Source organism: Amblyomma maculatum, chromosome 11 (genome assembly GCF_055883805.1).
Source record: "Amblyomma maculatum isolate TAMU_Amacu chromosome 11, ASM5588380v1, whole genome shotgun sequence".
Classification (NCBI taxonomy): domain Eukaryota; kingdom Metazoa; phylum Arthropoda; class Arachnida; order Ixodida; family Ixodidae; genus Amblyomma; species Amblyomma maculatum.
The window spans coordinates 87,740,550-87,766,519 of NC_139354.1; the positions used below are offsets into that span (position 1 = coordinate 87,740,550).

Genomic DNA, 25,970 nt, shown 5'->3' on the forward strand with positions numbered 1-25,970 from the left:
ATACTTGCAAAACGTTTTGTTCCCATAGCCTGGTAGGCTATTAGCGGTACCAGTGTTTCCGTCTATCCGAAACAACTCCTCAAGCGGTTACATTGCAGTGGCACGAGAAAGAAAAATACCAATAAACGCATCACAAATACCGTTTTCAGTTACAATCTGCATGCGCTTTCTAAAGACTCCTGGAAGGAAGCTTGAGAGAAACGTAATGGACGTCACAATTATCATCAAGCAGGTATTACCCAATATTTAGCTTGAGCCGCATGCTTTCAGTTTATGTTTCGAGCACTCATATTCCCACACCCTAAACAGCTCTGCTCTTGAGACACGCAGTGCAACCGTAGGTAGTGAGCTTTACGCTTTATCGAATGGAACCATTCCGTGCCTACGTCTAGCGAGTTTATTTTATGCACAGGCCGGCGTCTAGCTTCCAGGCATGGAATGCAAACTTCGACTATTACGTACTTAAGTATGCTTGTTTTCTGTCAACTTTTTGAAAACTTGTAGCAATTTTCTGAGGTATAGGCTGCGAAATTAGAAAAAAAAAAAAAAGAATTAGAAACGGGCAATTTGGAAGGCTCTTTTCTTCCGCTGCTTAAGAAGGTCAGCGTACGATTGCATTCGCAGCACATAAAAGCCGTAGGTTATCATCCCGCGAGGATACATTAGCATCTAACTTGCAAGAACTAAAATAAAGTTTTTTCCCGGTTAAGCTTTTGATTCAAAAGCAGGCGTACAAAAGCAGCTCATGCAGGTAATTGTTGAGGTAAGTTAGCGCCTCCAAAACCAGGGCCCGCTTGCACAAAACAATCTTAAGACTGTCTTAGCTAAGTCCAGACTTAACTGGAGTCTAAAGAATAGGCCACTAGCATGGCCGCTTAAGACTGGAGTCAAGACTGGGCTTCAGTCCTGACTTGAATAAGTCGCTTGTACGATTACGACTCTAGTGCTGTCTTGGTTAAGACACAAGGACGCCAGGTGTCTAAGTAGAGAAATTAGGGAAATACAGGGATGCGCTGGCACTGTCCCTGCTGTAAGATGTACACATTCCGTCAATTTTGCGTTGTGTAAAATCCGTGCCATTGCTTTTTGCGGCTTAAGATTGTGTTACGAGGAAAAATGCCCCAAGTGGTTGCTGAGGCCGTTCTGGGAAGCCACTCTGGTGAACATGAACCCGAAGCGTTCGACGTTCTGAACGCGAGCCGTCTTAAATAAGCTTGGTCTTTCTAAAGACACCATTTAAGTCTGGACTTAGCTCGGACTTTATCGTGCAAGCCGGCCCAGGTATTCTCTTGTATCATCTTAGGAATGACCTGTGCTTGACATCGTGTCTGACAGAAGAAACAACAGGTTACACAACATTCAGGTGTGGGACCCTAATTCTTTACTCCGATAATTTTCATATGTAATTAACCTCGCTGTGGTCTATAAGTTACATGTAATATTGCAGCGCCTCCTTCGTCTTTTTAGACCAGGCATCGCTGTTGAAAATATTCACCGACAGCCGCACAGCCAAGCGAGTCGCAAACACAGCTGCGTCGGTAAGCATCGGATCGGTAGTACCAGCACTCAGCCAGCCGTACCCAAACGAGGGCACGTAGAGGGTCGTTTCGTTTATAAAAAAACCTGCGTTGCTTGATTTCGCCCTTGCCATCGTCTCGAAGGAGAGGCATACCTCTTCGCACCTTCTGCATTTTAGAATCAAATTCGTACTTCCGTGCCAAGAACAGGTTCCGGACAAAACCCTGCTTAGGAATAGAGGGCACGGCCGGCTCCCTGAAAATCAGGTCTGTAGGCAGCATGAGAGAGAAATTTTTCATCAGGGCCAGGAACTGTTCTGTGTCGTTTCCGGCCGCGACCAGATTCCGGAATGGGGCATAGTTCGAAACGGTTGTTCGAGCGGCCTCGAAGATATCGTGAAGCTGGCGATCTTCGGCGGGATTTGCGAGGGCTGCAACATACGTAACACGCCATAACTGGGCGCTATGGTACACGTGGTTGTTGCAGACCATTTCGCTAGTGACTATCGGTGAACCCAGAGGCTTGTCCTCTTGAATGTAGCGCATGACATCCAGAACAAGAAGTGCCATCTTGTAAAACACCGACATAGGCTGGTTGCGTGCATGGGTTACGGGCCGAATATCCTCCAGAAAGCTGGTCTTAGACATTACGTTTAGACTTTTGATGGTGTCAATGTCAATAAAGAATTCTTGGAAAATCGCTTTCAACTGCGAGGCTTCCAGATTGCCGAAGGCTTCTCTTAGATCTGTCCATGACATCGGTGACAAAATAAAATCGGTTGCGAAGAATGTCTCTTCCCAGTTTTTCAGGTCCCGTTCAGTGTAGTTGGTGCCGAAATAACCGTTCAGGATGGGAAGAGCATGTACGTAGCAAGAAGAATCACAAGACTCCCCGTAGTCATCGAGCAGGTAATTTTTGCAGAGGAACGTGAGTTTTGTTGCGGCGTCATCGGATGTACGTATCTCAAATAGGAAGGTCAAGCCGTAGCGCTTATTCACAGCGACTGCCAAATAGAGGAGGTCTGCGCCGCTCATGCGACTGGTAGCATTCGCGATTTCCAGCACAGCTGCCGAGGCATCCCGGATGATCTTTTTGTGTTGCCATATCTTCCGGATGCACGAGGTGTACAGGGCGTGCAGTGCTTCTGCAGCCTCACTCCTATAGTAGTTGGTTCCTTTCATAATGTTTCCGGTGATATCCGACTGAAAAAGAAAAAAATTGCCGACATTTACGTTACTATGGGAAATTTGAGCGCAGCTCATCAGTTGTTTCCCCCTTGTTGATAGATTGAGGGAAAGATTTCGAGCAAGGCATGCATGTACAATTACAGATGAGAATTTTATATTTCACGCATATTCCTCCAAGAAACACTCCACAAACAGTTCTTGACTGCCATGAAGGAATCTTTGTGATCGGAGGAATGAAGAGGGCAATTGAGTTATTTGAAGGTTGCGGGAGGCAGTGCGTGAGCACATAGGAACGTTGCGCGGCGAAGAGACTAATGTCCCTAGCTGCAGACGAGAAAAAAGAACCTCCGCGAATATCTTAACTGACTTAAAAACGCAGTAACCAAAGCTAGCAAGCGTCTCAGGGAGTTTTTAGGAGTATGTTTTAAAGGACAAGGGCGGGATAGATCCGGGCCAGGCCTTCCTCAGTCGGCTAGAGATCCGGACAATCAAACTAGCTGCATATACGCAAAGTACGTCAAAATATGATGTATTTCTCTGTGAGTGTGTGAATTATCGGTCACTGCACATGTTTGGTTTGGTTTGCGGGGTTTGTCCAGCCACCTCCCGCAGGGGTGGCGCAGTGGTTACGGAGCTCGACTACTGTTTCCAAGGATGCGGAATCGAATCCCCACCTCGGTGGCCACTTTTAAATGAAGGTGAAAAGCAAGGCGCCCGTGGGCTGTGCGATTTCAGTGTACGTTAAAGAATCCCAGGTGGTCGAAATTTCCGGAGTCCTCCACTACGGCGTCTCTCATAGTCTGAGCCGCTTTGGGGCGTTAAAACCCCACAAACTAAGCAATCTCAATCACCTCACTTAAAGACAAAACCTAATTTCAAAGCGCTTGCTTATTCGGCCATACAGTGCGGCCATGTGACGTCATACTACCCGACAAACAGTCAGGGCACTGCTATGTGCTCTAAAAACTGTTATCTGCAAAGTGAATGACTGCGATGTTTACGCTCAAAACGCTGATAGTTATTTTATTGTTATTTGCAGAACGAGATCTTTTAGCCATACTGCTTAAATGGGAATGAAATGGGGAATCGTGAGATTAAAGCATGAACACCTGAAAAAATAAATATCGAAATGGGGCGCCCTAAACCCTTGCAGACCAATAAAGTCACATGGTTGATATTTTGAATATAGTATCTTAACCATAAAATAAACGTCCGATCTGTTATCGCTCGTCCCTAATGGATTTTAATTTAACCTATTTTCTGTTCCTGCACACCGGTGCGGTCAGTTTCAGTGCTCCTACAGAGCAAATTCCTTCTTGACTAAACTTTCTCATACATAAAGCACATATATGTTTGCCAGACGTGTTTAAATACAATAGCTCATTAAAAGAACGGTGCCAAACTGTCTTCTTACGCTTTTTTTTAAGTTTTGCATTATTTGGTGTAAGATTATAAGACTCTATATTACGATATGTGCGGAGGCATTATAAATGTGCGCATTGCTTTGATGTTATTCTTAGTTGTGGCGTCTGCGAAGCAGTGGGAAAGATGCCAGGCATACCAGTGGCCCTACCCTTAGAAAGAGAGGTGCTGTACAGATCGCATGAATAATTTCCTGTAACCATTCTTCACTGACAGTTGCCTAGTGGTCATTTTTGAAAGTTATTCCGAGATACCCGTCGCTGCGAAAAGCGCAAATGTTCGTAGCAAGCTTCTGTGCTAAGCTGGGCGTGATAAAGGACAAACGAGGCAAGGACCTCACTGAAGCCTCAGAGATAAAGAAGAGGTGGCAGGAATACACAGAAGAACTGTACAAGAAGGACCCGGATGTGCAAACCCAACATAAGACGGTTGTCATTACTGATCTCGAGCCGGGCATCCTGAAGAGTGAAGTTGAAGGGGCCTTAGCCAGCCTTGCTAAGAACAAAGCTAGCGGAATTGATGGTATTCCAGCTAAGTTGCTTCAAAACCTCAACCGCGACGCTGTTAACACTCTGCATACATTATGTCAGAAGATTTGGACAAACCTGCAGTGGCCACAGGATCGGAGGAGGTCAGTTTACATCCCCATTCCAAAGAAAGGCAGTGGCAAAGATTGTTCCTACTACCGCACGATCGCGCTTATTGCGCATGCTAGCAAGGTGATGTTGAAAATCCTCCAAGGTAGGCTGCAGCAGTATGTGGATCGGGAGCTTCGGGACGTGCAAGCTGGGTTTCGCAAGGGCAGAGGAACTAGAGACCAAATTGGCAACGTTCGCTGGATCATGAAAAAAGCAAGAGAGTTCCAGAAACCCATTTACTTCTGCTTTATTGATTATGCGAAAGCGTTTGACTGCGTAGATCACAGGAGATTGTGGCAAGCTCCAAGAGATGGGAGTTTCAATTCACCTCATCTGTCTCCTCAGGAACTTGTATGAAGGGCAAGAGGCCACAGTCAGAACTGGGCATGGTCTTACTGATTGGTTTCCGATTGAGAAAGGGGTGAGGCAAGGTTGCATACTGTCGCCCTGCCTATTTAACCTATATGCAGAGTGGATCATAAGGAAGGCCGGTCTGGACGAGTCTTCAGCTGGAGTGAAGATTGCTGGAAAACGTATCAACAACCTTAGATATGCTGATGATACCACTTTAATGGCAGAAAGTGAAGTGGAACTCAAGAGACTTCTGATGCGCGTACAAGAAGAGAGTGAGAAGTTTGGGCTTAAACTGAACATTAAAAAACAAAGATCATGGCGTCTTGCCCTATCAAGTCCTGGAGCATCAATGGACAAGAAGTGGAAGCTGTGACAGATTTTCTGTTCTTGGGCTCCAAGATTACCTCGGAAGGAGACTGCAGCCATGAAATTAGGAGACGCTTGCTTCTGGGAAAGAGAGCAATGGTTAGCCTTGACCGTCTAGTAAGGAGCAGAGACATTAGTCTGCCAACCAAGATCCGTATAACTCGTGCTATGGTCTTTCCAGTTTTGATGTATGGATGCGAGAGTTGGACTGTGAAAAAGGCTGACCGCCGAAGAATTGACGCGTGTGAATTGTGGTGCTGGCGAAGACTCTTGAGAGTTCCTTGGACTGCCAGAAGATCAAATCAGTCGATATTGTCGACCATAAACCCTGACTGCTCATTGGAGGGTCAAATTCTAAAGTTAAAGCTCAGCTACTTTGGTCATCTGGTGAGAAGAGAGGAGTCGCTGGAGAAAGATTTGAAGTTGGGAAAGGTTGAGGGTCGCCGGAGAAGGGGTAGGCAGCGAACGCGATGGTTAGATGGCATCCTCGAGGCACTGCAGATGAAGTTATGTGATGTTAAGAAGATAGTGAGAGACCGGAAAGCGTGGTGTGACATGGTCCATAGGGTCACGAAGAGTCGGACTCGACTGAACGCCTGAACTGAACTGAACTGGGTTGGCCGCAAGCATAAAAAACTAGTATACTGCTTGTTTCATAAGTTAATGCATTGATGACGCTACAACCATCTGCGAAAACTTAACGTTTTTCTTGGCTCAGGTGCGCCCTAACAACCAGAGCGGAATGGCCAGCTGCAACTTCGAGCCCAGCTTCATTGTGGGTATTCTTCGCCGGGGGACAAATCATTTCAAGACAGATATTCGCTGCCCTCCTTCTTTTATGCTTTTTTTTCTTTAATTTACGCTGTCTGTTTTCCAAGCTCATATGTTACACACTCGAGCAATTCGACCGAATAAATTTTGTGCTGCCTGCCAATACATAGTGCTAGTGTAAGATTTTTATATATCGCTTCATCCGCTGAAATCACAGCATTATAACGCCTTCTCGTTAAGGGTCCCGCATTTAAAAAAAAAAACATCCGTCAGGCGTGAGAGAAAAATACCGATGAAACATTAAAATTCAGGAAGAGGTCGAAATGTTCGTATCGGCATTAAATTCCTCAAGAAATTAAGCATCAAAATGAACTTCTGCTTAAATTTTCTAAAACCAAGATAACGTAACTGAGTGTGAAACTTAGGTGAGTTTCAAGTGAATGTGGAAGTCAAAACCAGGACATGAGGTTGCGAGAGAGACACGTTCCTCATAGACCGCAGTGGATCGCTGCTTCAAGGATGGTACGGTTTAAAACGTGTACAGTAATAAATGGTGCAACACATTTAGGTGAGCGCTTGTATCTTTCGATGCATTCTGCCTGAACGTGGAAAGCTGGGCGAGTTGGTAAGTATTCATTGTAAACGAGTGCGAAAAGACGACCACAGCAGAGAAGACAGCACGACACAAGTCTCCATCAGCACGGCACAAGCGCTTTGTAGCTTGTGTTGCGTTTTCTCTGCCTTGTTCGTCTTTTCGCGCTCGTTTACCATGAATAAATAGTGCTTTTCTTAAAGTCAGCGTTTTAGTAAAAGCCCAAAAGTCTTTCCAGATACGGCTCTCATCAAGGACCTCGCGAAGGCCACTAAATTATTGTACATCATGCCATTGAAGCAACTTCATTCATTCCATAGACATTGTATCTGAAGCTATTGATACCTACTTTTACTTAGCACTCAAGATCTATAAGATACCTTCAAAAATGCAGTCCCACAATAATATCCATTCCCGTATTTATTAACCTACGTATTTTTTGTACTAGACCTGAAAGCCAATTGTGACGAAAGCTAGCATATTCATTATAAAGCGCCGGCATTGCTTCAAATACATTAACATCTCAACAATGGAAGATGTCTCTTAATGCTAAATGAGCTACGACGGTGCGCCTATAGCCTCGTTGATCGACGAGCTAGGACTAAATGCAATCTCCAGAGGTTTTGGTTTCTCTTTGAACATTTAATAAAAAAAAAATGTAGAGGGTTTCTTTGACGTCACTTAATAGAAGAATGGTGAAAGCCTACCCTCCCTCTCCCATCCTTTGTCTCTAAGCGTTTGCCTCTTATCGTCGTTCGCTGCAATGCTACATATAATTATAATTGCTCCACAGGAAAGGAAATGCGCACTATCGCTAACGCTTGCTTCGGAAAGTGTTTGGACGGTACACCACCGCTTCTGTAGGGAACGGGTGATGGGGCTGGGGCAGGTAGGTCACCGCCGCTGCTTCGGTGGTGGACGACGGCTATTGTTGCTGCGCGCATCTTTCTTTCCCTCTTCCTTTTCTTTCTTCACTATTTTCTCGAACCCGACCTCGGCGGCTCCGTTTCGATGGAGGCGAAACGGAGAGGCGTCCGTGTGCTGTGCGATCTCAGCGCACGGTAAAGATCCCCAGGTGGTTGAAAATACTCCGCAGCCCTCTACTACGGCTCCTCTTTCTCTCTTTCCACTTTCACTCCCACCTGCCTCACTTCAATTATGGCATGGTTGAGGTGTCCACAAAAAAAAGTGAGAAAGGTGTTGCGCCTTTCCCTTCCTATAAATCAATCAGTCTGTCTGCACGAGGCAGCGGAGGTGGCTCAGCTATAGAGCCAGTAGCAGGCCCGTACATTTTCTTTTCCGTCTTCCTACAGCCACAACAACAACCGCTCCTGTTGCGTGGCGTTTCTTCGCGCGAGTTCAAGTGTGCGATTGCAGATGGCAGAAACACATCTCACGAAATCTCGCGATATACGACAGATCTCGCGCACAAATCTTGCGCACCGGATTTCATTGCATGAGCTTAGAAGGCATCATCATCATCATCATCCTGATTATACCCACTGCAGGGCGAAGGCCTCTCCCATATTTCTCCACTTCACCCGGTTCTGTGCTAGCTGCATCCACTTGACCCCTGCGAACTTCTTAATCTCATCCGCCCACCTAACTTTCTGCCGCCCCCTGCTACGCTTTACTTCCCTTGGAATCCAGTTTGTTACCCTCAGCGACCATCGGTTATCCTCTCTTCGCACTACATGCCCTGAACATGTCCATTTCTTCTTAATTTCCACTAGAATGTCGGTAACTTGAGTTATTTCTCTGACCCACTCTGCACGCTTTCTATCTCTTAATGTTACCGCTACCATTTTTCGTTCCATAGCCCTCTGGGTTGTCCTCAACTTAAGTAGAACTCTCTTGGGTAGCCTGCACATTTCAGCTCCATAGGTGAGTACAGGCAAGATGCAACTGTTGTATACTTTCCTCTTGAGCGATACCGGTAAGCTGCTAGTCATAATCTGCGAGTGCTTGCCAAATGCGCTCCATCCCAATCTTATTCTTCTTGTTATTTCCTTTTCATGGTCCGGATTTGCGGATACTACCTGTCCTAAGTAGACATATTCGCCTACTACTTCCAGTATTTCGCTACCTAATGTAAACTGCTGTTCCTTCCTGAGGCTGTTGAACATTACCTTAGTCTTCTGCATATTGATTTTCAAGCCTACCTTTCTACTTTTTCTGTCTAGGTCATCAATCATTATTTGCAGTTCATCCCCCGAGTTGCTTAGCAAGGCAATGTCATCAGAAAATCGAAGATTACTGAGGTATTCTCCATCTAACCTTATCCCCAACCGCCCCCATTCCAAGTCTCTGAATACTTCCTCTAAACAAGCTGTGAATAGAACTGGGGAGATTGTGTCTCCTTGCCTAACACCTTTCTTTATGGGAATTTTGTTACTTTCTTTATGCAGAAGTATGGTTGCTGTGCAGGCACTATATATATCTTCCAGCACTTTCACGTACGGCTCGTGTACCCCCTGATTTCGCAATGCCTGCATCACCGCCGAGGTTTCCACTGAGTCAAATGCTTTTTCGTAATCAATGAATGCTATGTATAAGGGCTGCTTATATTCCGAGCATTTTTCTATCACCTGATTGATGGTATGGATATGATGGATAGTAGTAGAGTACCGTTTCCGAAACCCTGCTTGATCATTTGCTTGATTGCAGTCTGAGGTTGTCCTGATTCTATTAGCGATTACCTTAGTAAATACCTTATACGTAACAGACAGTAAGCTGATTGGTCTGTAATTTTTAAGGTCCATAGAGTCCCCTTTATTGTGAATGAGGATAATGTTTGCATTCTTCCATGGTTCCGGTACCGCCGATGACACCAGGCACTGCGTATACAGGGTGGCCAGTTTTTCTAGCATGATATCCACCCCGTCCTTCAGCAAATCTGTAGTTATCTGATCCTCTCCAGTTGATTTCCCCCTTTTCATAGTTTCTAGTGCTTTCTTGACCTCGTCCTTTGTCACTGGTGGAACGTCTGACTCTTTTTCCCTACCGCCAATCTCATTACGGTCCTGACTACTTTGGCTACTGTAGAGATCTGTATAGAACTCGGCTACTTTGACTATCTTGTCCATATTAGTGATGACGTTGCCCGCCTTGTCCCTTATCGCATACAACTGGTTTTTGCCTATGCCCAATTTCTTCTTTACCGCTTTAAGGCTTCCCCCGTTCTTTACAGCATGCTCAATATTCTCCATGTTATACTTCCTTATATCGGCCACCTTGCGCTTATTGATTTGCGTAGAAGGCGATTAGTCTTAAAAGTTTTGCTGGAGATGCCCTGAGCGCGGCATCGTGGTGCAGTGCTTAAGACGCCAGACTATTCGGCCAGAGTACCCAGGTTCGTTCCCAGTCGCCGGCAACTGTGTTTAGATGGACGCGACACAATGACCCGACCATGTGCTGTGCAATATGAATGCATGTTACTGCGTTACTGATCTGCAGTTGGTCGAGATTACTCCGGAGTCCTCCACTATGGCTGTCTTTCTCTCTGCGGTTTCACATCCACCTTCCTTTCTTCTCTAAGATGCGGTACAGATATCCACAGAACAAGTGTGAAAGATACTACAGCTTTCCTTTCCTGTGAACGAATTATTATTAGCTGCCGTTACGCTTGTGGCACAGTGAGTTTGCAGAGGATGGTAGTTTATGCGACCAATGCCTGCTCTGTATCATACAACAATATAAACGGTTTGAGAAAATGAATTTATGATGAGAGTGCCTAGGAACACACAGTGAACTGATGACAGCTGGTTCAACTTATCAACTCCGCTGCCAGTGGCTTCGGCGTCCTTTTCAGTCTGCCGATAGTCGACAACTTTCAGAACGTAAAAGGTCTGTCGTTAGCAGCGAAATGATTGCTCACCAGCACGTCGCTCATCACGTTCTGCTTGACGAGGCCTTGCTCGATGGCGTTCTTGCAGACATACGCGTAGAAATCTGTGCAGGGCTCCTGTTGCCGGTAGATGACGGCGAACAGCTTCGCTGCCTCATTTGGACAGCAGAAGGAAGTGTTTGTGCTGCTCGTGTCGTCTCGTTTGATAGAGCGGTATGCAGCAAACCAGGCCATTATGCCGATGACCGCGGCCAAGGAGACGCCACACGCGCAGCCAAGGAAGGTCCCTACCGTGAGCTTCTCTTTCTGCAAAACTGGAATCCGTGAAGTCGGGCGGCCACGGCCGAAGGGTGAAAACGGGTCTCCGCTGACGTTCCGCGGTTCCATCTCAGCCATTGTCCTCTTCTTCATAGAGCAGGCCGCGAGAAGTGCGTGCGGATGGAAGGAGCCAGCGCCCCCTTTTGATAGAAGTGCTTCTACCCAAGGCTCGTGCGCCCCCTAAATCCGACCTGCAGCGCATTTCAAAGAGCTGTGCATAAGTTTTCCTTTCTTAATTCTTAGGTCTAAAAGAGCTATGTTTTTTGGGGGAAAAGGCGATAACGAAATGAAAGTTTGTCAGTTAAATGAAGTCCGGAAATCTCAATTCCAACAGAAAGTGTTGCTCAATCCCCTCCGCCTGAGCGGTATATAAATATCGAATGTTTTGTAGGAGATCCGTTTCTGCAAGTTTCCAGATTGTCGTTGACTTCATTGTGGCGCCAATGTACTACAGATGCTAAATACTAGTCTCAGTGTTTTGAGATTTGTGTACACTATGCCTTGTTCGGACATTAGTATTTAAACTGAGCCTCTCTTCGGGTGTCAGAGAGAAATACGAAATAATTGCTTCAAAGGCAATTTGGAGAGGTCGGAAGTGGTAATGTGACGCTAGCCTGCTACACCAAACGTTTTCACCAGACATCTTGCCAAGTTTTTCGCTCCTGTCCCTTCCGTGTCCGTTATCGGGGCTGCGCTCCCAGGTGCCACTGCTGTCTGCAGCCATGTCACGGTAGATAATCATCAGCCCTAAACAATAAAAAGTGTTTGCAATATCCTTGGATATTAAAAAAGCATTTGTCGCCGTATAGATTACGATGTCTAACTAAAGAAGCTAGTTCGTTATGAATTTGGACGTGTTACCATAGCATATTTCTACCTTTGTGTCAACAACAGCCGCCAAATGATTCAATTTACTGTTTAAGGTCTGAGTTTTACCCAGTCGCTTTGAGCAAGCCTCGGGGCTCAGTTCTAGGTTTGATTTGATTCTCTCTTCACATAAATGATTTTCAGGTATTAAGGAATCACTGTTAACCTCATATGTACATAATTGCACGTCCTTTATATGTAATTACTAGGGCCCGACAAACAAACGTTGTGGAGTAGATTCGAAATATTTATAACATCCTAAGTTAGCTAGCAGGAAGATATCTCTCCAATGTTAGAGGGCAAACCGGACACTAAGTGCGCTATTCCTGCGCTTGCGAAAATTATGTGAAGTCCAGAACGCAACATGACAGATTCCTCTCGTGCTGCTAATGCTTTGCTCGCACTATTTTTTGCTGTATTGTTTTGTTCCTGTAGACAATAAGAAAGAAAAAATAGCCCTGTAAAGTTTGCAACAAAATTTGCCCTTTGTTTTTAGCATTCGCAATTAAGACATTTTATTTTTGGAATAGTGGTTAGCGTATAGGCGAAACGCAAGGGTGACTTAACCTTTACGCGTGCGAAGCCGCAGCTATTCGTATCAGAGCTTTCACTCTACTGCATGCATTTGCGACATTTGCGGTATTCTTGAAGCTAGTACATCACAATTTTCACAGATGGCTCCGCGTACTTGTGTGCTGCATTGTTCGTAACTCGCATGGCACAAAGCAGTTCTTTATCAAGATCCAAATACAAAACACACCCACACAGGGCATTAAACGTTGTCATAATCATGAAGTTCCATCGGCTCAGCTCCTTCGTTTAGCCTAGGTAAATGAGCCATCTCGCTAAAGCCAGAGACTACACCCATGTCAGACAGAATGTCGAGACTACAGAACAACAAGAAGCCAGAGAAGCCAGTTGCCGAGTAGCTTACGAAGTATGGAAGAGAGCCAAGTTAAAAGCCGCTGCTACGTGCAGCCGTGGCCGATGGCTAAGCTCGTGAAACCTAGTTGAATGATCGCTGAGCGTCCACATGAATTTCTAAATAAGCATGTACATCTGGTGACCTTGGATATAATCAACACATAGCATCGCTTATAAAGAAGAGGGGTACAAGCACATGACTTTGAATATTACAAAAATGTGGCATTGGTTATAATGAAGGCGCATACATTTTGTCATAGGCAGATCAAATGACTTTAGATATCATTATTCGTTTGATTCGATCCACTCATTTCTGAATTTTGTTCTCTTCATCAAAATGTAGCCGCGAGAACAAAATATCTGAACGTCTTATCGAGCCCGGTTGCTTTTTCTTTCCTGAAAACCAGGACAACTGAAGAATGCAAAATGATTATGCAGGGGACAGTAATCTATTTGCAAAATATGCCAATATTGTTTATTCTTTAGAATATGTCGAGAACGATATCTCTTACGTCTTGTCGTGAGATGAGGGGCACGAGCTTTCTAAAATGCAGAATTGTTTCTCTTCGGGCCTCCCCTTTGATTTGTACCGACTTTGGCACGACCCTTATCAGCCGGGTTTGTCACAGTGTCTTATCAGTTTATGCTTCTTCAGGTCTAGGTAGATCTATAGCATGTTCAGAACAAACATAAAAAGAGCACTACACCTTCTACCAGGTACCTCCATGTACAGGATGGCAATCCTGGTTGATAGATAACATATTCGATGAAATATTTGAGGTAACACTCAGTTCAGTTCAGTTGTTCAGACATGTCTGACTCTTCGTGACCCTATGGACCATATCACGCCACGCTTCCAGGTTTCTCACTATCTTCCTAACATCACATAACTTCACCTGCAGCTCCTCGAAGATGCCATCGAAACATCGTGTTCGCTGCCTACCCCTTCTCCGATGACCCTCAACCTTTCCCAACATCAAATTTTTCTCCAGCGACTTCTCTCTTCTCATCAGATCACCAAAGTAGCTGACCTTTAACTTGAAAATTTGATCCTCCACTGAGCAGTCAGGGTTTATGGTCGACAATATCGACTAATTTAATCTGACAGTCCAAGGAACTCTTAAGAGTCTCCGCAAGCACCACAATTCAAACGCGTCAATTCTTCGGTGGTCAGCCTTCTTCACAGTCCAACTCTTGCATACATACATCACAACTGGAAAGACCATAGCACAAGTGATACGGATCTTGGTTGGCAGACTAATGTCTCGGCTCTTTTCTAGGCGCTCAAAGCTAGCCATGGCTCTCTTTCCCAGAAGCAGGCATCTCCTAATTACATGGCTGCAGTCTCCTCCTGCTATATGGCAACCTTGGAGCCCAAGAAGAGAAAATCTGTCACAGCTTCCACTTCTTGTTCCTTGATGCTCCAAGACCTGACAGGGCAAGACGCCTTGTTCTTTGTCTTTTTAATGTTCAGTTCAAGCCCAAACTTCTCACTCTCTTCTTGTACGCGCATCAGACGTCTCTTGAGCTCTACTTCACTTCCTGCCATTAAAGTGGTATCATCCACATATCTAAGGTTGTTGATACGATTTCCAGCAAACTTCATTCCAGCTGAAGACTCGTCCAGATCTGCCTTCCTCATGATGCAGTCAGCATATAGGTGCATCATGAGGAATAAGCGCGATCGTGCGGTAGTTGGAACAATATTTGGCGCTGCCTTTCTTAGGAATGGAGATGTAAACTGACATCCTCCAATCCTGTCGCAACTGCAGGGTTGTCCACATTTGCTGACATAATGTATAGAGAACGTTAACAGCGTCATGCTTCAGGTTTGAAGCAACGCAGCTGGAATGCCATCAATTCCGCTAGCTTTGTTCTTAGAGGCTGGCTCAGGCCCATTCAACTTAACTCTTCAGGATGCACAGCTAGACATCAGTAATTACAACCGTCTCATTTTGGGTTGCCACCTCTTCTTTATCTCTGAGGCTTCAGTGAGGTCCCTGCCTCATTTGTCATTTATCACGCCCAGCTTAGCACACAAGCTTCCTTTGATATCTTTGATTGTCTTATACAGAACTTTGTGTTCCTCAATTGGCTGTTGTCCTCAATTGCTTGGCACAATATGTTCAGAAAGGCATTCATATTTCTTCTTGCTATTTTCGGAAAATCCGCATTGAGAACCTTGTAACTTTCTGTTTCCTCCATAACATTTGCCATCCTCCTTTCCTAAGCTATCTGCAAAGCCTCTTCAGATAACCAGTTTGCTTTCTTGCATTTCTTTTGCTTTGGAACTACCTTAGTAGCAACTTGTATTATATAACGAAGATCAGTCTACATCAGTCCAACACCGCCGCCTTCATCCTGCGCAACAGGGCCATTTGCTGCATCTTCCCAGTGTACCACAACGCCCAATGATAACTCTGCAACATCGCTGCTCCTGCTATATGGTCAACCAGTTGTCCAACCTGACACCTGTGATACTGCAGAACCAGGGTGTCGCCTTCTACAAAGCTTTCAAACTCTGATAGTCCCGACGCTTCTTGGAGTGTTCCTTGAATGTTGTGTTTAAACCGGGTGCCGTTATCGTTCATAATATCATATGTGTTTGAATCCAAATCCCATCATCCAGAGAAATGCCTCTTGGCGGGTACCTATCGCAATATAACTCTTGTCAATGTAGGTTATAAAATATTTATGAAAGTTTTAGCGAAGAAATTTTAGGGAGTTATTGCGATGTCAAAGGCCTGAGTATTGCAACTAACGTGCACGTAGCACGAATTGTGCGATAGAGTTGGTGAGCACATGGCTATCAAGCAGCTCGATCTAGCAAAAGCTTTAGATTGGGTATTGTATGAGGTAATATTTAGCTTTTTAGACCATTTAAACATTAACTGAGTGATATTATAAGAGAATAAAATGGTGCACACCAATTACACAACAGGTAATGTCAATAGGGAGCATACCGATAGCCTTAGCATTTGCTCTTCTGTGAGGCAGGGATGACATCTAGCGCCCTTGTTACTTGCAGCTCACCTGCAGGCTCCTATTGTGCTCCTGTAAGATGCTGGAACTGGGCCTGATAAACAATACGTGGCTACAGAACCGCCCTCACTAACTGGCGTGCAACAGACGAGCCAACGCCACCCGTTTTAGGTGCAATTTGTCTTATTAAACTCGTAATTTGAAGTGCGTGCTTTTTTTGCCTGAGAAAGCCAAGTAGTCGCTAATCCTGATTGGTGAATTGTTAAGCCCAGAATTATCAGGCTCGAACTTTCTTGTATTGGGGTGCCTGATAGAGAGAGACGGATTGTATCTGAGGTAAGTTTACGGCGTCCGAAGAAGGTTGGCGACTGACGTGTGTGAAGTTTCACACACAGAAAGTTGAAGGCCAATGGAGGATGCGTAATCAGAGGTTACGTCTAATGCTGACTAAGGGCGGCCTCTTGAGTGAGAAGATCATGGTAGGTGCTCCATACCGTGATATCATCTACGTATTGCAAAAACTTGATTTCCGGGATATCAAGTAAGCGCCACGCCAATGGGATGAAAGTAATATTGAACAACGTCGGAGACAATACCGATCTCTGGGGCATGCCAGGTAGTGAAACGAATGAAACAACAGTGTCACCGCTGAGGCGTATTGCAAATTTTCGTCCGTCCGAAAATGATGCGACAAAAGTGCGCACTCTCGGAGGGATATGGAGCATGTCAATGGCATTCAGGATTGCAGCATGACTGATGTTGTCATATGCCTTTTCAACGTTCATTACTAATATGGTACGTACATTGCGGCTGCGGGTAGATGATAGAACTGCTGATGCCAAGAGAGCCAACCTGTCCTCTTTACCTATGCATGGACTAAATCCAATTTGCGCAGGGTGATAAAAACCGTGCTGTTCAAGCCACCAAGAAAGTCGTGTGGCTAGCATTTTCTCTGCGAGCTTGCAAAGCGGTGATGTTAAGGAGATTGGTCGTAAGTTGGCGAGGTCTGTTGGAGGCGTCCCAGGTTTGGGAATAGGGATCACGACAGTGGTTTTCCAGCTCTCGGGTACGACACCATCAAGCCACACTTTGTTTATGGTGTCTAGTAGTTGAGGAAGTGCAGCAGTACTGAGACTCTTGTAAACCTCTTACTGAATTGTGTCCAGGCCGGGCGCTGTTTTCCGTTTCGCATCGTCAATTGCAGCCAGCAGCTCACACATCGAAAAGGGGCTCGCAATTCCATCTGCGTCGGCAGCAGATGGTAGTTTCCATGCGTCTGCCGGGATACCTGCCAAATTAGGATTTGCAGCTGAAGGAGGGAGTATGTCGTATTAAATGTTCGAGCAGTTTCTTTGGCGAAATCGCCCGGCGACCAATTAGCCGCAAAGCATGCTGTTGCTGCTGCGTCAGTAGAACGACGACCGTGTTCCATTGCACGAAACGTTCGCCAGAGTGAGGCATTCGATGATTTATCAAAAAATTGTTCACACGATGCATGCCACTGGCGTTGCGATAGATCGCGTTCATTTCTCCTAGCCTTCACAGTAAGATAAATCAGTCGCGTACGTGCCTGCCCCGAAGTAGGACCTCGCGTAGCAGCCAGCTCAGCTTGACGGCGGGCTGCCCACAAGTTAAGCAGGCCGAGATCTGGTGCTGGTCGACCTACATCAATCCACGTAGTAGTCGTAGCACTGTTTAGTGCTCTCTGTATACGGTCAACAAGGAGTGACGGCGAATCTGAACACATACTGTCGTGACATGAGCAAAAGATGTCCCAGTTTATCACAGAACCTTGGCGGCGTAAAGGGCGGAGGCGGGAGGGATGGAGACCTATGAGGATAGGGTTTTGATCACTTTTCCAGCATTCTGGCTCCATGTGCCATGAGGGTGTTCCTGCGCCCAACCACCACGTCAAGTCTGGAGCATAGGCAGCACAACGTATGTGACGCACAGGCCGTGTTGCTGTCCCAGGGTGATTAAGCAGAACAAACAGGGCATCAGTGAAGGCGCCCCGCACACGGATACCACGAGGGCGTGCAGTCGGATACCCCCAATCCGGGTGAGGGGCGTTAAATTCGCCTCCGACTAAAATTGGACACCCGGGGTGTTGCCGACGAACACTTAATAACCAGCCAAGATTAATACGGGAAGAAGCGCCTCCAGCTGGTCGAACGTAATATGAAACAAGAACAACGGTTCCTTTCATAAATTTCGCAGCAACGGCTACTACCTCTTTGTATGATGTGCATCAGTTTTCGAGAGAGGCGCAAATGAGGAATACGCGTTCCAACATATACCATACCGCCGCCTTTCCAGGGGGAGAAGCAGTCTGCACGCGACGGTCGGTCATTGAAGGAGACGCGTAGCCGCTGAAGCCCGGAATTGATGGCAAGGCGTTCGTTTCCTGAAGTAACATAGCCCACACCCAAAGCTTGTTAAATCGCAGTCGGGTCTTGAGCTCGGCCACCTTCGTGGAAATGCCTGTACAGTTCCACTGTAGCACACCAGGACGACCGGATTTCGCCATTTTCGTGTGCTAGTCCAAGCGCTGCAGTATCACAGATGTCAGGTTGGACAACTGGTTGACCATATAGCAGGAGCAGCGATGTTGCAGAGTTATCATTGGGCGTTGTGGTACACTGGGAAGATGCAGCAAATGGCCCTGTTGCGCAGGATGAAGGCGGCGGTGTTGGACTGATGTAGACTGATCTTCGTGATATAATACAAGTTGCTACTAAGGTAGTTCCAAAGCAAAAGAAATGCAAGAAAGCAAACTGGTTATCTGAAGAGGCTTTGCAGATAGCTTAGGAAAGGAGGATGGCAAATGTTATGGAGGAAACAGAAAGTTACAAGGTTCTCAATGCGGATTTTCCGAAAATAGCAAGAAGAAATATGAATGCCTTTCTGAACATATTGTGCCAAGCAATTGAGGACAACAGCCAATTGAGGAACACAAAGTTCTGTATAAGACAATCAAAGATATCAAAGGAAGCTTGTGTGCTAAGCTGGGCGTGATAAATGACAAATGAGGCAGGGACCTCACTGAAGCCTCAGAGATAAAGAAGAGGTGGCAACCCAAAATGAGACGGTTGTAATTACTGATGTCTAGCTGTGCATCCTGAAGAGTTAAGTTGAATGGGCCTGAGCCAGCCTCTAAGAACAAAGCTAGCGGAATTGATGGCATTCCAGCTGCGTTGCTTCAAACCTGAAGCATGACGCTGTTAACGTTCTCTATACATTATGTCAGCAAATGTGGACAACCCTGCAGTTGCGACAGGATTGGAGGATGTCAGTTTACATCTCCATTCCTAAGAAAGGCAGCGCCAAATATTGTTCCAACTACCGCACGATCGCGCTTATTCCTCATGATGCACCTATATGCTGACTGCATCATGAGGAAGGCAGATCTGGACGAGTCTTCAGCTGGAATGAAGTTTGCTGGAAATCGTATCAACAACCTTAGATATGTGGATGATACCACTTTAATGGCAGGAAGTGAAGTAGAGCTCAAGAGACGTCTGATGCGCGTACAAGAAGAGAGTGAGAAGTTTGGGCTTGAACTGAACATTAAAAAGACAAAGAACAAGGCGTCTTGCCCTGTCAGGTCTTGGAGCATCAAGGAACAAGAAGTGGAAGCTGTGACAGATTTTCCCTTCTTGGGCTCCAAGGTTGCCATATAGCAGGAGGAGACTGCAGCCATGTAATTAGGAGATGCCTGCTTCTGGGAAAGAGAGCCATGGCTAGCTTTGAGCGCCTAGAAAAGAGCCGAGACATTAGTCTGCCAACCAAGATCCGTATCACTTGTGCTATGGTCTTTCCAGTTGTGATGTACGTATGCAAGAGTTGGACTGTGAAGAAGGCTGACCACCGAAGAATTGACGCGTTTGAATTGTGGTGCTTGCGGAGACTCTTAAGAGTTCCTTGGACTGCCAGATTAAATTAGTCGATATTGTCGACCATAAACCCTGACTGCTCAGTGGAGGGTCAAATTTTCAAGTTAAAGGTCAGCTACTTTGGTGATCTGATGAGAAGAGAGAAGTCGCTGGAGAAAAATTTGATGTTGGGAAAGGTTGAGGGTTATCGGAGAAGGGGTAGGCAGCGAACACGATGTTTCGATGGCATCTTCGAGGAGCTGCAGGTTAAGTTATGTGATGTTAGGAAGATAGTGAGAAACCTGAAAGCGTGGCGTGATATGGTCCATAGGGTCACGAAGAGTCAGACATGTCTGAACAACTGAACTGAACTGAGTGTTACCTCAAATATTTCATCGAATTTGTTATCTATCAACCAGGATTGCCATCCTGTACATGGAGGTACCTGGTAGAAGGTGTAGTGCTCTTTTTATGTTTGTTCTGAACATGCTATTGATCTACCTAGACCTGAAGAAGCATAAACTGATAAGACACTGTGACAAACCCGGCTGATAAGGGTCGTGCCAAAGTCGGTACAAATCAAAGGGGAGGCCCGAAGAGAAACAATTCTGCATTTTAGAAAGCTCGTGCCCCTCATCTCACGACAAGACGTAAGATATATCGTTCTCGACATATTCTAAAGAATAAACAATATCGGCATATTTTGCAAATAGATTACTGTCCCCTGCATAATCATTTTGCATTCTTCAGTTGTCCTGGTTTTCAGGAAAGAAAAAGCAACCGGGTTCGATAAGACGTTCAGATATTTTGTTCTCGCGGCTACATTTTGATGAAGAGAACAAAATTCAGAAATGAGTGGATCGAATCAAACGAATAATGATATCTAAAGTAATTTGATCTGCCTATGACAAAATGTATGCGCCTTCATTATAACCAATGCCACATTTTTGTAATATTCAAAGTCATGTGCTTGTACCCCTCTTCTTTATAAGCGATGCTATGTGTTGATTATATCCAAGGTCACCAGATGTACATGCTTATTTAGAAATTCATGTGGACGCTCAGCGATCATTCAACTAGGTTTCACGAGCTTAGCCATCGGCCACGGCTGCACGTAGCAGCGGCTTTTAACTTGGCTCTCTTCCATACTTCGTAAGCTACTCGGCAACAGGCTTCTCTTGCTTCTTGTTGTTCTGTAGTCTCGACATTCTGTCTGACATGGGTGTAGTCTCTGGCTTTAGCGAGATGGCTTATTTACCTAGGCTGAACGAAGGAGCTGAGCCGATGGAACTTCATGATTATGACAACGTTTAATGCCCTGTGTGGGTGTGTTTTGTATTTGGATCTTGATAAAGAACTGCTTTGTGCCATGCGAGTTACGAACAATGCAGCACACAAGTACGTGGAGCCATCTGTGAAAATTGTGATGTACTAGCTTCAAGAATACCGCAAATGTCGCAAATGCATGCAGTAGAGTGAAAGCTCTGATACGAATAGCTGCGGCTTCGCACGCGTAAAGGTTAAGGGGGGACACCCCTCTTAAAACTTTTTTCCTTATTTATGGGTGGATCTGACTGAAACTTGCACTATTAATGTACTTTTGCATGCTGATTTCAAATATCTGATTAGTTTTCTTGTAGATGAAATAGCTTTCAAAATATTACCTAATTCATGTTCTTCGTTTGGAGGTGAGTTAATTACTAAACACTTTATGGCATGATGAGAATAGCCCTGCCAGAGTGATCTAGAAGGATCATAGAGTGCCGCTAGTCATGAATTAACGTGGTAGAAGAATTTGAACCAAAGTTACAATAAGTCAAACTTTTATGAATAAAAGCCCAGGTTGGCACCTAAGATTGATAATTAATTCTGTAAATGTTGCCGCATAATAACTGTACATATTTTTGTCCTACGGCACTGTCGAAGGTTTTCTCTTTCTAACAAGACAAGAATGAGAGCTATAGCACAAATAGACCAAGAGATATCTCTCCTCCAAAATTGCAGCACCCTCAAAATTGCAGTTTTGAGAAAACGAGGAAAAACACTTCACAGCATGTAGGTGTAAATTATGTCAATGATTGATATGTCAACAAGATCAGAAGCAGGTGGAAAATGATCTGAAGCGATAATTAATGGCCTATGCCAATTTGAGCCAAAGTTACGCAATAGGAAACGTTTGAAAGGAAAATTCCATTTGGGTACCGAAGACAACATAACCTTCTCAGCAAATTTTCTTTTGTGGTCACTGCATTTACCTTGGTTTCATGAGACTCGCAGGATTCCCTTTCTAGAAAAAAATTTTTTAAAGCAATAGCAAGAACAGGACCAGAGATATTGATCTTTAAAAAATGCAACACTACCAAAATTGGGGGATTGTCGGAAGCACTCAAGCCTCACGGCATTTAATCAGGAAGGGCAACCCCAAAGACCTCATGCTATTAAAATGCACCAGGAGCATAGTCGGGGTGCATGCTGTCGCGGTGTTTTCTTTTTTCTGTTTTAGCAGCGCCAAGCGAAGCCGCCCGCTTCTTTGCAGAACGTGCGCTACGGTGCAAGTCCTTTTCTTCAGCTCTCCTGGACTCAGTTGCTGTCACATTTGTACTGCATTCTTGCAGAATTGCTGCTGCTGTATGCTTGCAGCCGGCATTGAAGCGAAGCACAGCTTCTGCTGTGGCTGCTTCCACAGCAAACAGTGATGAGTGCCGCTCTTTGTGGATCAAGGTCCAGATGACCGAGTGGAAGCTTTCGTTCGAGTTCTGGGTCTTCCCCCGAATGCACCTCTGCAGCAGGCTCTTCTCTGATAAACGGCTATAAACAGGCAAAAGAGCATCAGCCACATCTCTTGGCAGACTGTAATTGTGCTTTGGTGCAGGCTCCTCTTTTGCCTTTGCAGCGTTGTGGCGGCACCATGACTTCTCATCGGTAGGACACAAACTGTGTTTGGGGCAGTCATCAGTAGATGTGATGTGGTAATATGTCGCCATCACAGCTCGCTGCATGGCATCCACATCACCTACATTTGATCGAAGCGCTCGGCCATAATATATTGCCAGCTTGTCAACTAGATCAGCTGTCAGCCTTCCTCTGCCACCAAGACTTTGCTTCCCTGCACCCTTGTGTCTCTGCAAGAGGTTGCGCAAAGCTGCTCCCATACGCTTGTGCACGTGATTTATGCAGTCTTCTTTGACTATTTCAATGTAGCCATAGATTGCAGCATCTTTAAGAGCACTGAACGTGCGACTGTCCCCATCGCATAGCATGGTTGTGTAGCGCATGTTGTGGCGCTGCAGAGATCTTTCAAACAGAATTTTGCCAGCCTCTACCTCCATTTGACCAGCCTTGGAGTTGGTGTTTTTTTGGCACTGGTGGCGTGATTTCCAAAGTTCGTAGCCGTCAGTGTTTGGCTTGGGACCAATTTCGCAGCCCAGACAAAAGTTTGACAACACCACATAATCAAGCACGTAACCAGTGAAGAGTTCCACCACGGCACCGACGCCTATATGTGATGAGTGTCCGCGCGTCATCCATGTGCCGTCGTAGCACACGGCAATGTTCCCCCTATGCCCAAAACACAAGTCATCGTAGACCTTCGCCACTGCCTGCGCGGCTTGTGCCATAGCGGTCGTGGCGGCTCGGGTAGCAGCGGGTTGCAGTGTGTTCTTCAGATGCCGTTGAAAAGTCTTGTTGTGCATCCCGCGCCGCGACAACCCCATCGCCGAAAAGATATCGTTCATTGCTGTCTGGCCGTTACCGGTCGACAGCATTGCTCGACTAGCCAGAATATTCAGCTGAAAAGGATTACACCTTTTCTCGCCGTCAATCCTCCGCGAGTTCCACTCGGCCGCAATCTCACCGCAGTTGTCGCACAGCACGATCAGTTTTACGGCGAGGCCATAGCTCCGGTCGCTGGTAATTAAACGCACGCATCCACGACACGTTTTGCACCGCACGGCAACCAGAAGGATCGATATTCACAATGCTGAGGTCAATTACCGCATAGGAGGCTGTTCCGTCCGCATCTGACTCTGCGGACGCACCACTTGCATCGGCGAACAGCGCGGTCTTTCGTGCCGTCGCCGGCGTCGATACCAGTCTATCAAGCGTAGCCTGCTCCCGGGCACTCACTTGAGTTATGTCACTGTTAGTGACAGGCGCGGTATCAATACGTACACGACTGCAGTCGGCACGAAGAACGGCGCCGTTGTCCAGCGGAATTGGAGAAGCGTCGCCGCCCGCAACGTGATCGTCACACAATCCCGCAGCACCGGCACTTGCTTCTTGCACAGTATGCAACGAAGTCGCATTCTTAACGCGTTTCTTTGGTTGCTTTCGCCCGAACTTGTGCAAAGAGCGGTACTTCTTCGCGCCTGGCATGACTCTCGCGTTGCACTAGCGTGGTCGGCAGAAAAACAAAATGGCGTCACTGGGAGTCCGCATTTCAGGGCTAGCTTGCCGGAACCAACCAAACGACGCCATTTTGATCACGTGCCTAAACCGGCCAATAGTAGCGCGCGCTGCATGCTATCTTTTTGTTTGTTTTTTATGGGGAAGGCGGAGCGCACAGGGTTGCTTTCCGAAAGAAAAAATAAGCCGAAAGCGTGCGCTTTCGAACGAGACCAAAATCGCCGCGGTGGAGCGCGTAGTTCTCATGCGCCGGGCGATCGAAATTGGGTGTCGTTTGTCCACAATTTAAAGGGCAGTGGGTGTGGTACTGCATTTTTTAATCGCTATAACTTCATAAATACGCGGGGTATAAGGATGAAAATTTCCGTGCAGGTGCGGAATGGTGCGAGGAATACGAAAATGAAAAAATTGAAAATCCGATTTTCAGGCCGATTTTCGGTGCCAAAGAGCCGTGTCCCCCCTTAAGTCACCCTTGCGTTTCGCCTATACGCTAACCACTATTCCAAAAATAAAATGTCTTAATTGCGAATGCTAAAAACAAAGGGCAAATTTTGTTGCAAACTTTACAGGGCTATTTTTTCTTTCTTATTGCCTACAGGAACAAAACAATACAGCAAAAAATAGTGCGAGCAAAGCATTAGCAGCACGAGAGGAATCTGTCATGTTGCGTTCTGGACTTCACATAATTTTCGCAATCGCAGGAATAGCGCACTTAGTGTCCGGTTTGCCCTCTAACATTGGAGAGATATCTTCCTGCTAGCTAACTTAGGATGTTATAAATATTTCGAATCTACTCCACAACGTTTGTTTGTCGGGCCCTAGTAATTACATATAAAGGACGTGCAATTATGTACATATGAGGTTAACAGTGATTCCTTAATACCTGAAAATCATTTATGTGAAGAGAGAATCAAATCAAACCTAGAACTGAGCCCCGAGGCTTGCTCAAAGCGACTGGGTAAAACTCAGACCTTAAACAGTAAATTGAATCATTTGGCGGCTGTTGTTGACACAAAGGTAGAAATATGCTATGGTAACACGTCCAAATTCATAACGAACTAGCTTCTTTAGTTAGACATCGTAATCTATACGGCGACAAATGCTTTTTTAATATCCAAGGATATTGCAAACACTTTTTATTGTTTAGGGCTGATGATTATCTACCGTGACATGGCTGCAGACAGCAGTGGCACCTGGGAGCGCAGCCCCGATAACGGACACGGAAGGGACAGGAGCGAAAAACTTGGCAAGATGTCTGGTGAAAACGTTTGGTGTAGCAGGCTAGCGCCACATTACCGCTTCCGACCTCTCCAAATTGCCTTTGAAGCAATTATTTCGTATTTCTCTCTGACACCCGAAGAGAGGCTCAGTTTAAATACTAATGTCCGAACAAGGCATAGGGTACACAAATCTCAAAACACTGAGACTAGTATTTAGCATCTGTAGTACATTGGCGCCACAATGAAGTCAAGGACAATCTGGAAACTTGCAGAAACGGATCTCCTACAAAACATTCGATATTTATATACCGCTCAGGCGGAGGGGATTGAGCAACACTTTCTGTTGGAATTGAGATTTCCGGACTTCATTTAACTGACAAACTTTCATTTCGTTATCGCCTTTTCCCCAAAAAAACATAGCTCTTTTAGACCTAAGAATTAAGAAAGGAAAACTTATGCACAGCTCTTTGAAATGCGCTGCAGGTCGGATTTAGGGGGCGCACGAGCCTTGGGTAGAAGCACTTCTATCAAAAGGGGGCGCTGGCTCCTTCCATCCGCACGCACTTCTCGCGGCCTGCTCTATGAAGAAGAGGACAATGGCTGAGATGGAACCGCGGAACGTCAGCGGAGACCCGTTTTCACCCTTCGGCCGTGGCCGCCCGACTTCACGGATTCCAGTTTTGCAGAA

General features: G+C 45.8%; 1 pseudogene; it reads right to left on the reverse strand.

The window, feature by feature from the left end:
• Positions 1-1,429: 1,429 nt before the first annotated feature.
• On the reverse strand, positions 1,430-11,091 carry LOC146174331 (uncharacterized; annotated as a pseudogene).
• Positions 11,092-25,970: the final 14,879 nt, after the last annotated feature.